Source organism: Plectropomus leopardus, chromosome 1 (assembly GCF_026936395.1).
Source record: "Plectropomus leopardus strain MGB_pleo_1.0 chromosome 1, ASM2693639v1, whole genome shotgun sequence".
Taxonomy (NCBI): Eukaryota; Metazoa; Chordata; class Actinopteri; order Perciformes; family Serranidae; genus Plectropomus; species Plectropomus leopardus.
In genome coordinates, this window is record NC_142176.1 from 9467440 (window position 1) to 9481327 (window position 13888).

The 13888-nt window shown below is 41.4% G+C and overlaps 1 protein-coding gene and 1 long non-coding RNA gene across 2 annotated transcripts in view; one reads left to right on the forward strand and one right to left on the reverse strand.

The window, feature by feature from the left end:
• Positions 1–13888, forward strand: part of otog (otogelin) — a 110297-nt gene that overhangs the window by 81662 nt on the left and 14747 nt on the right. The gene's annotated exons all lie outside the window — the stretch shown is intronic.
• Positions 1–13888, reverse strand: part of LOC148190358 (uncharacterized) — a 54063-nt gene that overhangs the window by 1911 nt on the left and 38264 nt on the right. The gene's annotated exons all lie outside the window — the stretch shown is intronic.

Here is a 13888-nt window from a genome sequence, read left to right on the forward strand (position 1 = left end):
TTAGGCCTGCCCAAAAAATCTTAAAAGAGGAAAATGGTGAAAAAACAGTCAACCGTCTAACTCCACAATTCAGTACTATTAAGTAAAGGGTCTTTGTAGCATGTTTTCAACAATCAGTTTCCAACATTAATAATGTGTTTTGAAAGAAATTGAGAGAAACTGAATTCACTTTACCCAGATTTTAATGACTGCCGCCTAACAAGATGCAAACTTGGCCTTCAAAACAAAAGCATCAGTATTTGTCAAATAAAACAACCAACAATAAACATAACAAATACATGCTGAATTACTTAAGTCCTAAAAGAAGTAATGTAACAATAACAACAATATAAGGTCAGGAATAACGGCCCTTTTTGCAACATTCTAAGCTATAGCATGTCTCAGCACTGTAATTTATGTGACGTTCAGCTGTTTTTGGGATGACATATTTTGACATTTTTCGCCATACAATAGTATGGCATTACGGTCATTGATTTGACATGCATTATTATGATGTTTTTGGCCCTTTTTGCAACATACTATGTTATGGCATGTCTCGGCACGCTATTTTATGCTGTTTTGAGGTGTTTCCAGCTGTGTTTGGGACAGGTCATATTTTGACATTTTTGCCATACTATAGCCTTGCCTTTTGGGTGATTTTTCAACATGCATTATTTTGGTGTTTCTGGCCGTTATGGCAACATTCTATGCTGTGGCGTGTCCTGGCACGCGTTTTTATGCTGTTTTGAGGTGTTTCGGATGTTTTCAGGAAATGTCACATTTTAACATTTTCAGCCTTACTATAGACTTGCCTTTTGGGTCTTTATTCCATCATGCATTATTAGGCTGTTTTTGACTGATTCTGCAACATTCTATACTATGACATTTCTTGGAACACTATCTCATGCTGTTTTGAGGTGTTTTCAACTGTTTTTGGGACATGTCACATTTCGGCATTTTTGCCTTGCTATAGCCTTGCCTTTTTGGTCATTTTTCGACATGCAGTATTTTGAATTTTTTCACCTTTTTTAAATCATACTTTGCTATGGCGTGTCTCTGCGCACGATTTTATGCTGTTCTGAGGTGTTTTCAGCTGATATTTTCGGGATATTTTGACATTTTTCCATACTATAGCCTTGCCGTTTTGGTCATTTTGTCAACATGCTATTTCATTGCGTTTTTAGCAGTTTTTGGAGGTTTCTTTGCTATGGCGTGTCACGGCAAGCTATTTTATGCTGTTTTGAGGTGTTTTTAGCAGTTTTTGGGACATGTCATATTTTGACATTTTTCCATACTATAGCCTTGCTGTTTTGGTGATTTTTTCAACATGGTATTTCATTGCGTTTTTAGCAGTTTTTGCAAGTTTCTTTGCTATGGCGTGTCACGGCAAGCTATTTTACTCTGTTTTGAGGTGTTTTTAGCTGTTTTTGGGACATGTCATATTTTGACATTTTTCCATACTATAGCCTTGCCGTTTCGGTAATTTTTTTCAACATGCTATTTTGTTGCGTTTTTAGCAGTTTTTGCAAGTTTCTTTGCTATGGCGTGTCACGGCAAGCTATTTTATGCTGTTTTGAGGTGTTTTTAGCTGTTTTTGGGACATGTCATATTTTGACATTTTTCCATACTATAGCCTTGCCGTTTTGGTCATTTTGTCAACATGCTATTTCATTGCGTTTTTAGCAGTTTTTGCAAGTTTCTTTGCTATGGCGTGTCACGGCAAGCTATTTTATGCTGTTTTGAGGTGTTTTTAGCTGTTTTTGGGAAATGTCATATTTTGACATTTTTCCATACTATAGCCTTGCCATTTTGGTCATTTTGTCAACATGCTATTTCATTGCGTTTTTAGCAGTTTTTGCAAGTTTCTTTGCTATGGCGTGTCACGGCAAGCTATTTTATGCTGTTTTAAGGTGTTTTTAGTTGTTTTTGGGACATGTCATATTTTGACATTTTTCCATACTATAGCCTTGCCGTTTTGGTCATTTTGTCAACATGCTATTTCATTGCGTTTTTAGCAGTTTTTGGAGGTTTCTTTGCTATGGCGTGTCACGGCAAGCTATTTTATGCTGTTTTGAGGTGTTTTCAGCTGTTTTTGGGACATGTCATATTTTGACATTTTTCCATACTATAGCCTTGCCGTTTTGGTCATTTTGTCAACATGCTATTTCATTGCGTTTTTAGCAGTTTTTGCAAGTTTCTTTGCTATGGCGTGTCACGGCAAGCTATTTTATGCTGTTTTGAGGTGTTTTCAGCTGTTTTTGGGACATGTCATATTTTGACATTTTTCCATACTATAGCCTTGCCGTTTTGGTCATTTTGTCAACATGCTATTTCATTGCGTTTTTAGCAGTTTTTGCAAGTTTCTTTGCTATGGCGTGTCACGGCAAGCTATTTTATGCTGTTTTGAGGTGTTTTTAGTTGTTTTTGGGACATGTCATATTTTGACATTTTTCCATACTATAGCCTTGCCGTTTTGGTCATTTTGTCAACATGCTATTTCATTGCGTTTTTAGCAGTTTTTGCAAGTTTCTTTGCTATGGCGTGTCACGGCAAGTTATTTTATGCTGTTTTGAGGTGTTTTTAGCTGTTTTTGGGAAATGTCATATTTTGACATTTTTCCATACTATAGCCTTGCCATTTTGGTCATTTTGTCAACATGCTATTTCATTGCGTTTTTAGCATTTTTTGCAAGTTTCTTTGCTATGGCGTGTCACGGCAAGCTATTTTATGCTGTTTTAAGGTGTTTTTAGTTGTTTTTGGGACATGTCATATTTTGACATTTTTCCATACTATAGCCTTGCCGTTTTGGTCATTTTGTCAACATGCTATTTCATTGCGTTTTTAGCAGTTTTTGCAAGTTTCTTTGCTATGGCGTGTCACGGCAAGCTATTTTATGCTGTTTTGAGGTGTTTTCAGCTGTTTTTGGGACATGTCATATTTTGACATTTTTCCATACTATAGCCTTGCCGTTTTGGTCATTTTGTCAACATGCTATTTCATTGCTTTTTAGCAGTTTTGCAAGTTTCTTTGCTATGGCGTGTCACGGCAAGCTATTTTATGCTGTTTTGAGGTGTTTTTAGTTGTTTTTGGGACATGTCATATTTTGACATTTTTCCATACTATAGCCTTGCCGTTTTGGTCATTTTGTCAACATGCTATTTCATTGCGTTTTTAGCAGTTTTTGCAAGTTTCTTTGCTATGGCGTGTCACGGCAAGTTATTTTATGCTGTTTTGAGGTGTTTTTAGCTGTTTTTGGGAAATGTCATATTTTGACATTTTTCCATACTATAGCCTTGCCATTTTGGTCATTTTGTCAACATGCTATTTCATTGCGTTTTTAGCATTTTTTGCAAGTTTCTTTGCTATGGCGTGTCACGGCAAGCTATTTTATGCTGTTTTGAGGTGTTTTTAGTTGTTTTTGGGACATGTCATATTTTGACATTTTTCCATACTATAGCCTTGCCGTTTTGGTCATTTTGTCAACATGCTATTTCATTGCGTTTTTAGCAGTTTTTGCAAGTTTCTTTGCTATGGCGTGTCACGGCAAGCTATTTTATGCTGTTTTGAGGTGTTTTCAGCTGTTTTTGGGACATGTCATATTTTGACATTTTTCCATACTATAGCCTTGCCGTTTTGGTCATTTTGTCAACATGCTATTTCATTGCGTTTTTAGCAGTTTTTGCAAGTTTCTTTGCTATGGCGTGTCACGGCAAGCTATTTTATGCTGTTTTGAGGTGTTTTTAGCTGTTTTTGGGACATGTCATATTTTGACATTTTTCCATACTATAGCCTTGCCGTTTTGGTCATTTTGTCAACATGCTATTTCATTGCGTTTTTAGCAGTTTTATCAGGTTTCTTTGCTATGGCGTGTCACTGCTAGATATTTTATGCTGTTTTGAGGTGTTTTTAGCTGTTTTTGGGACATGTCATATTTTGACATTTTTCCATACTATAGCCTTGCCCTTTTGGTCATTTTGTCAACATGCTATTTCATTGCGTTTTTAGCAGTTTTTGCAAGTTTCTTTGCTATGGCGTGTCACGGCAAGCTATTTTATGCTGTTTTGAGGTGTTTTTAGTTGTTTTTGGGACATGTCATATTTTGACATTTTTCCATACTATAGCCTTGCCGTTTTGGTCATTTTGTCAACATGCTATTTCATTGCGTTTTTAGCAGTTTTTGCAAGTTTCTTTGCTATGGCGTGTCACAGCAAGCTATTTTATGCTGTTTTGAGGTGTTTTAAGCAGTTTTTGGGACATGTCATATTTTGACATTTTTCCATACTATAGCCTTGCCGTTTTGGTCATTTTGTCAACATGCTATTTCATTGCGTTTTTAGCAGTTTTTGCAAGTTTCTTTGCTATGGCGTGTCATGGCATGCTATTTTACTCTGTTTTGAGGTGTTTTTAGTTGTTTTTGGGACATGTCATATTTTGACATTTTTCCATACTATAGCCTTGCTGTTTTGGTCAGTTTGTCAACATGCTATTTCATTGCGTTTTTAGCGTTTTTATCAAGTTTCTTTGCTATGGCGTGTCACAGCAAGCTATTTTATGCTGTTTTGAGGTGTTTTTAGCTGTTTTTGGGACATGCAATATTTTGACATTTTTCCATATTATAGCCTTGTTGTTTTGGTGATTTTTTCAACATGGTATTTCATTGCGTTTTTAGCTGTTTTTGCAAGTTTCTTTGCTATGGCGTGTCACGGCAAGCTATTTTATGCTGTTTTGATGTGTTTTTAGCTGTTTATGGGACATGTCATATTTTGACATTTTTCCATACTATAGCCTTGCCGTTTCGGTAATTTTTTTCAACATGCTATTTCGTTGCGTTTTTAGCAGTTTTTGCAAGTTTCTTTGCTATGGCGTGTCACGGCAAGCTATTTTATGCTGTTTTGAGGTGTTTTTAGCTGTTTTTGGGACATGTCATATTTTGACATTTTTCCATACTATAGCCTTGCCGTTTTGGTCATTTATTCAACATGCTATTTCATTGCGTTTTTAGCGTTTTTTGCAAGTTTCTTTGCTATAGCGTGTCATGGCAAGCTAATTTATGCTGTTTTGAGGTGTTTTTAGTTGTTTTTAGGATATGTCATATTTTGACATTTTTCCATACTATAGCCTTGCCATTTTGGTCATTTTGTCAACATGCTATTTCATTGCGTTTTTAGCATTTTTTGCAAGTTTCTTTGCTATGGCGTGTCACTGCATGCTATTTTATGCTGTTTTGAGGTGTTTTCAGCTGTTTTTGGGAAATGTCATATTTTGACATTTTTCCATACTATAGCCTTGCCGTTTTGGTCATTTTGTCAACATGCTATTTCATTGCGTTTTTAGCAGTTTTAGCAACTTTCTTTGCTATGGCGTGTCACTGCAAGCTATTTTATGCTGTTTTGAGGTGTTTTTAGCTGTTTTTGGGAAATGTCATATTTTGACATTTTTCCATACTATAGCCTTGCCGTTTTGGTCAGTTTGTCAACATGCTATTTCATTGCATTTTTAGCGTTTTTATCAAGTTTCTTTGCTATGGCGTGTCACAGCAAGCTATTTTATGCTGTTTTGAGGTGTTTTTAGCTGTTTTTGGGACATGTCATATTTTGACATTTTTCCATACTATAGCCTTGCCGTTTTGGTCATTTTTTTCAACATGCTATTTCGTTGCGTTTTTAGCAGTTTTTGCAAGTTTCTTTGCTATGGCGTGTCACGGCAAGCTATTTTATGCTGTTTTGAGGTGTTTTTAGCTGTTTTTGGGCCATGTCATATTTTGACATTTTTCCATACTATAGCCTTGCCGTTTTGGTCATTTTGTCAACATGCTATTTCATTGCGTTTTTAGCGTTTTTTGCAAGTTTCTTTGCTATAGCCTGTCACGGCAAGATAATTTATGCTGTTTTGAGGTGTTTTTAGTTGTTTTTGGGACATGTCATATTTTGACATTTTTGACATTTTTCCATACTATAGCCTTGCCATTTTGGTCATTTTGTCAACATGCTATTTCATTGCGTTTTTAGCGTTTTTTGCAAGTTTCTTTGCTATGGCGTGTCAAGGCAAGGTATTTTATGCTGTTTTGAGGTGTTTTTAGCTGTTTTTGGGAAATGTCATATTTTGACATTTTTCCATACTATAGCCTTGCCGTTTCAGTGATTTTTTTCAACATGCTATTTCGTCGCGTTTTTAGCAGTTTTTGCAAGTTTCTTTGCTATGGCGTGTCACGGCAAGCTATTTTATGCTGTTTTGAGGTGTTTTTAGCTGTTTTTGGGAAATGTCATATAGGCCTGGGGGTGGGGCTCGATGGCGAGCGCCTGGTGGCCGGGCCTTTACCCATGGGGAGGTGACATGGGACCTCCTTCCCGTGGGCTCACCACCCGTAGGAGGGGCCGTAGGGGTCGGTTGCAATTTGAGCTGGGCGGCAGCCGAAGGCGGGGACCTTGGCGGTCCGATCCTCGGCTGCAGAAGCTAGCTCTGGGGACGTGGAATGTCACCTCTCTGGTGGGGAAGGAGCCTGAGCTGGTGCGCGAGGTTGAGAAGTTCCGACTAGATATAGTCGGCCTCACCTCGACGCATGGCTTGGGCTCCGGAACCAGTCTTCTTGAGAGGGGATGGACTCTCTTCCACTCTGGAGTTGCCACTGGTGAGAGGCGCCGGGCAGGGGTGGCACATATTGCCCCGGCTCGGTGCCTGCACGTTGGAGTTTACGCCGGTGAATGAGAGGGTAGCCTCCCTCCGCCTTCGGGTTGGGGGACGGATCCTGACTGTTGTTTGTGCCTATGGTCCAAACAGCAGTTCAGAGTATCCACCCTTTTTGGAGTCCTTAGAGGGGGTGCTGGAGAGTGCTCCTTCTGGGGACTCCCTCATTCTGCTGGGGGACTTCAACGCTCACATTGGCAACGACAGTGAGACCTGGAGGGGCGTGATCGGGAGGAATGGCCCCCCCGATCTGAACCCGAGTGGTGTTTTGTTATTGGACTTCTGTGCTCGCCACAGATTGTCCATAACGAACACCATGTTCAAGCATAAGGGTGTCCGTATGCGCACTTGGCATCAGGACACCCTAGGCCGCAGTTCAATGATCGACTTTGTAGTCGTATCGTTGGACTTGCGGCCGTATGTCTTGGACACTCGGGTGAAGAGAGGGGCGGAGCTGTCAACCGATCACCACCTGGTGGTGAGTTGGCTCCGATGGAGGGGGAGGACGCCGATCAGACCTGGCAGACCCAAACGCATAGTGAGGGTCTGCTGGGAACGTCTGGCAGAGTCTCCCGTCAGAAGGAGCTTCAACTCCCACCTCCGGAAGAGCTTCGACCATGTCCCGGGGGAGGCTGGGGACATTGAGTCCGAGTGGGCCGTGTTCCGTGCCTCCATTGCTGAGGCGGCCGACCGGTGCTGTGGCCGTAAGGTGGTTGGTGCCTGTCGGGGCGGCAACACCCGAACCCGCTGGTGGACACCGGCGGTAAGGGGTGCCGTCAAGCTGAAGAAGGAGTCCTATCGGACCTTCTTGGCCTGTGGGACTCCGGAGGCAGCAGACAGGTACCGACAGGCCAAGCGGAGGCGGGCGCGGCGGTCTCCGAGGCGAAAACCCGGGCATGGGAGGAGTTCGGCGAGGCCATGGAAAACGACTTCCGGACGGCTTCGAAGAGGTTCTGGACCACCATCCGGTGTCTCAGGAGGGGGAAACAGTGCTCCGTCAACACTGTGTATGGTGGTGACGGGGCGCTGCTGACCTCGACTCGGGACGTTGTGGATCGGTGGAAGGAATACTTCGAAGACCTCCTCAATCCCACCGACACGCCTTCCGTTGGGGAAGCAGGGCCTGGGGACCCGGGGGTGGGCTCCTCTATCTCTGGGGCTGAGGTTACCGAGGTGGTCAAAAAGCTCCTCGGTGGCAGGGCCCCGGGGGTGGACGAGGTCCGCCCGGAGTTCCTCAAGGCCCTGGATGTTGTGGGGCTGTCGTGGCTGACACGACTCTGCAACATTGCGTGGACATCGGGGGCAGTGCCCTTGGACTGGCAGACTGGGGTGGTGGTCCCTCTTTTCAAGAAGGGGGACCAGAGGGTGTGTTCCAACTACAGGGGATCACACTCCTCAGCCTCCCTGGTAAGGTCTATTCGGGGTACTAGAGAGGAGGGTCCGCCAGATAGTCGAACCCAGTTCAGGAGGAGCAATGCGGTTTCGCCCGGTCGTGGAACTGTGGACCAGCTCTGGACCCTTGGCAGGATCCTTGAGGGTGCTTGGGAGTTTGCCCAACCAGTCCACATGTGCTTTGTGGACTTGGAGAAGGCATTCGACCGTGTCCCTCGGGAGTCCTGTGGGGTTCTCCGGGAATATGGGGTTTCGGACTCCCTGATACGGGCTGTCCGTTCCCTGTATGACCCGGTGCCGGAGCTGTGGTCCGCATTGCCGGCAGTAAGTCGAACTTCGTTTCCGGTGAGGGTTGGACTCCGCCAGGGCTGCCCTTTGTCACCGATTCTGTTCATAACTTTTATGGACAGAATTTCTAAGCGCAACCAGGGTGTTGAGGGGGTCCGGTTTGGTGACCTCAGGATTAGGTCTCTGCTCTTTGCAGATGATGTGGTCCTGTTGGCTTCATCGGGCCGTGACCTTCAGCTCTCACTGGATCGGTTCGCAGCCGAGTGTGAAGCGGCTGGAATGAAAATCAGTACCTCCAAATCCGAGACCATGGTTCTCACCCGGAAAAGGGTGGCGTGCCCTCCGGATCGGGATGAAGTCCTGCCCCAAGTGGAGGAGTTTAAGTACCTCGGGGTCTTGTTCACGAGTGAGGGAAGGATGGAACGGGAGATCGACAGGCGGATCGGTGCGGCGTCTGCAGTAATGCGGACTCTGCACCGGTCTGTCTTGGTGAAGAGGGAGCTGAGCCGAAAGGCAAAGCTTTCGATTTACCAGTCGATCTTCGTTCCTACCCTCACCTATGGTCACGAGCTTTGGGTAGTGACCGAAAGAACAAGATTGCGGGTACAAGCGGCCGAAATGAGTTTCCTCTGTAGGGTGGCTGGGCTCTCCCTTAGAGATAGGGTGAGAAGCTCGGTCATCCGGGAGGAGCTCGGAGTAGAGCCGCTGCTCCTCCGCATTGAGAAGAGCCAGATGAGGTGGCTCGGGCATCTAATTAGGATGCCTCCAGGACGCCTCCCTGGTGAGGTATTCAGGGAACGTCCCACCGGTAGGAGGCCCCGGGGAAGACCCAGGACACGCTGGAGAGACTACGTCTCTCAGCTGGCCTGGGAACGCCTCGGGGTCCCCCGGGAAGAGCTGGATGAAGTGGCGGGGAGAGGGAAGTCTGGGTTTCCCTGCTTAGGCTGCTGCCCCCGCGACCCGACCCCGGATAAGCGGAAGAAAATGGATGGATGGATGGTAATATTTTGACATTTTATCAAACTATAGCCTTGCCGTTTTGGTCATTTTGTCAACATGCTATTTCATTGCGTTTTTAGCAGTTTTATCAGGTTTCTTTGCCATGGCGTGTCACGGCAAGCTATTTTATGCTGTTTTGAGGTGTTTTTAGTTGTTTTTGGGACATGTCATATTTTGACATTTTTCCATACTATAGCCTTGCCGTTTTGGTCATTTTGTCAACATGCTATTTCATTGCGTTTTTAGCGTTTTTTGCAAGTTTCTTTGCTATGGCGTGTCACGGCAAGCTATTTTATGCTGTTTTGAGGTGTTTTTAGTTGTTTTTGGGACATGTCATATTTTGACATTTTTCCATACTATAACCTTGCCGTTTTGGTCATTTTGTCAACATGCTATTTCATTGCGTTTTTAGCGTTTTTTGCAAGTTTCTTTGCTATGGCGTGTCACTGCATGCTATTTTATACTGTTTTGAGGTGTTTTTAGCTGTTTTTGTGAAATGTCATATTTTGACATTTTTCCATACTATAGCCTTGCCGTTTTGGTCATTTTGTCAACATGCTATTTCATTGCGTTTTTAGCAGTTTTTGGAGGTTTCTTTGCTATGGCGTGTCACGGCAAGGTATTTTACTCTGTTTTGAGGTGTTTTTAGCTGTTTTTGGGACATGTCATATTTTGACATTTTTCCATACTATAGCCTTGCTGTTTTGGTGAGTTTTTCAACATGGTATTTCATTGCGTTTTTAGCGTTTTTTGCAAGTTTCTTTGCTATGGCGTGTCACGGCAAGCTATTTTATTCTGTTTTGAGGTGTTTTTAGCTGTTTTTGGGACATGTCATATTTTGACATTTTTCCATACTATAGCCTTGCCGTTTTGGTCATTTTGTCAACATGCTATTTCATTGCGTTTTTAGCAGTTTTATCAGGTTTCTTTGCCATGGCGTGTCACTGCTAGCTATTTTATGCTGTTTTGAGGGGTTTTTAGTTGTTTTTGGGACATGTCATATTCTGACATTTTTCCATACTACAGCCTTGCCGTTTTGGTCATTTTGTCAACATGCTATTTCATTGCGTTTTTAGCAGTTTTTGGAGGTTTCTTTGCTATGGCGTGTCACGGCAAGGTATTTTACTCTGTTTTGAGGTGTTTTTAGCTGTTTTTGGGACATGTCATATTTTGACATTTTTCCATACTATAGCCTTGCTGTTTTGGTGAGTTTTTCAACATGGTATTTCATTGCGTTTTTAGCGTTTTTTGCAAGTTTCTTTGCTATGGCGTGTCACTGCTAGCTATTTTATGCTGTTTTGAGGGGTTTTTAGCTGTTTTTGGGACATGTCATATTCTGACATTTTTCCATACTACAGCCTTGCCGTTTTGGTCATTTTGTCAACATGCTATTTCATTGCGTTTTAGCAGTTTTTGCAAGTTTCTTTGCTATGGCGTGTCACGGCAAGGTATTTTACTCTGTTTTGAGGTGTTTTTAGCTGTTTTTGGGACATGTCATATTTTGACATTTTTCCATACTATAGCCTTGCCGTTTTGGTGAGTTTTTCAACATGGTATTTCATTGCGTTTTTAGCGTTTTTTGCAAGTTTCTTTGCTATGGCGTGTCACGGCAAGCTATTTTATGCTGTTTTGAGGTGTTTTTAGTTGTTTTTGGGACATGTCATATTTTGACATTTTTCCATACTATAGCCTTGCCGTTTTGGTCATTTTGTCAACATGCTATTTCATTGCGTTTTTAGCGTTTTTTGCAAGTTTCTTTGCTATGGCGTGTCACGGCAAGCTATTTTATGCTGTTTTGAGGTGTTTTTAGTTGTTTTTGGGACATGTCATATTTTGACATTTTTCCATACTATAGCCTTGCCGTTTTGGTCATTTTGTCAACATGCTATTTCATTGAGTTTTTAGCGTTTTTATCAGGTTTCTTTGCTATGGTGTGTCACGGCAAGCTATTTTATGCTGTTTTGAGGTGTTTTTAGTTGTTTTTGGGACATGTCATATTTTGACATTTTTCCATACTATAGCCTTGCCGTTTTGGTCATTTTGTCAACATGCTATTTCATTGCGTTTTTAGCGTTTTTTGCAAGTTTCTTTGCTATGGCGTGTCACGGCAAGCTATTTTATGCTGTTTTGAGGTGTTTTTAGTTGTTTTTGGGACATGTCATATTTTGACATTTTTCCATACTATAGCCTTGCCGTTTTGGTCATTTTGTCAACATGCTATTTCATTGCGTTTTTAGCGTTTTTATCAGGTTTCTTTGCTATGGCGTGTCACGGCAAGCTATTTTATGCTGTTTTGAGGTGTTTTTAGTTGTTTTTGGGACATGTCATATTTTGACATTTTTCCATACTATAGCCTTGCCGTTTTGGTCATTTTGTCAACATGCTATTTCATTGCGTTTTTAGCAGTTTTTGCAAGTTTCTTTGCTATGGTGTGTCACGGCAAGCTATTTTATGCTGTTTTGAGGTGTTTTTAGTTGTTTTGGGACATGTCATATTTTGACATTTTTCCATACTATAGCATTGCTGTTTTGGTAATTTTTTCAACATGCTATTTCATTGCGTTTTTAGCGTTTTTTTGCAAGTTTCTTTTCTATGGCGTGTCACGGCAAGCTCTTTTATTCTGTTTTGAGGTGTTTTTAGTTGTTTTTGGGACATGTCATATTTTGACATTTTTCCATACTATAGCCTTGCCGTTTTGGTCATTTTGTCAACATGCTATTTCATTGCGTTTTTAGCGTTTTTTGCAAGTTTCTTTGCTATGGCGTGTCACGGCAAGCTATTTTATGCTGTTTTGAGGTGTTTTTAGTTGTTTTTGGGACATGTCATATTTTGACATTTTTCCATACTATAGCCTTGCCGTTTTGGTCATTTTGTCAACATGCTATTTCATTGCGTTTTTTGCAAGTTTCTTTGCTATGGCGTGTCACGGCATGCTATTTTATGCTGTTTTGAGGTGTTTTTAGTTGTTTTTTGGGACATGTCATATTTTGACATTTTTCCATACTATAGCCTTGCTGTTTTGGTCATTTTGTCAACATGCTATTTCATTGCGTTTTTAGCGTTTTTGCAAGTTTCTTTGCTATGGTGTGTCACGGCAAGCTATTTTATGCTGTTTTGAGGTGTTTTAGTTATTTTTGGGACATGTCATATTTTGACATTTTTCCATACTATAGCCTTGCCGTTTTGGTCATTTTGTCAACATGCTATTTCATTGCGTTTTTAGCAGTTTTATCAGGTTTCTTTGCTCTGGCGTGTCATGGCAAGCTATTTTACTCTGTTTTGAGGTGTTTTAGTTGTTTTGGGACATGTCATATTTTGACATTTTTCCATACTATAGCCTTGCCGTTTTGGTCATTTTGTCAACATGCTATTTCATTGCGTTTTTAGCGTTTTTTGCAAGTTTCTTTGCTATGGCGTGTCACGGCAAGCTATTTTATGCTGTTTTGAGGTGTTTTTAGTTGTTTTTGGGACATGTCATATTTTGACATTTTTCCATACTATAGCCTTGCCGTTTTGGTCATTTTGACAACATGCTTTTTCATTGCGTTTTAGCAGTTTTTGCAAGTTTCTTTGCTATGGCGTGTCACGGCAAGGTATTTTATGCTGTTTTGAGGTGTTTTTAGTTATTTTTGGGACATGTCATATTTTGACATTTTTCCATACTATAGCCTTGCCGTTTTGGTCAATTTGTCAACATGCTATTTCATTGTGTTTTTAGCAGTTTTTGCAAGTTTCTTTGCTATGGCGTGTCACGGCAAGCTAATTTATGCTGTTTTGAGGTGTTTTTAGCTGTTTTTGGGACATGTCATATTTTGACATTTTTCCATACTATAGCCTTGCCGTTTTGGTCATTTTGTCAACATGCTATTTCATTGCGTTTTTGGCGTTTTTTGCAAGTTTCTTTGCTATGGCGTGTCACGGCAAGCTATTTTACTCTGTTTTGAGGTGTTTTTAGTTGTTTTTGGGACATGTCATATTTTGACATTTTTCCATACTATAGCCTTGCCGTTTTGGTCATTTTGTCAACATGCTATTTCATTGCGTTTTAGCGTTTTTGCAAGTTTTTTTGTTATGGCGTGTCACGGCAAGCTATTTTATGCTGTTTTGAGGTGTTTTTAGTTGTTTTTGGGACATGTCATATTTTGACATTTTTCCATACTATAGCCTTGCTGTTTTGGTCATTTTGTCAACATGCGATTTCATTGCGTTTTAGCGTTTTTATCAGGTTTCTTTGCTATGGCGTGTCACGGCAAGCTATTTTATGCTGTTTTGAGGTGTTTTTAGTTGTTTTTGGGACATGTCATATTTTGACATTTTTCCATACTATAGCCTTGCCGTTTTGGTCATTTTGTCAACATGCTATTTCATTGCGTTTTAGCAGTTTTTGCAAGTTTCTTTGCTATGGCGTGTCACGGCAAGGTATTTTACTCTGTTTTGAGGTGTTTTTAGCTGTTTTTGGGACATGTCATATTTTGACATTTTTCCATACTATAGCCTTGCCGTTTTGGTCATTTTGTCAACATGCTATTTCATTGCGTTTTTAGCG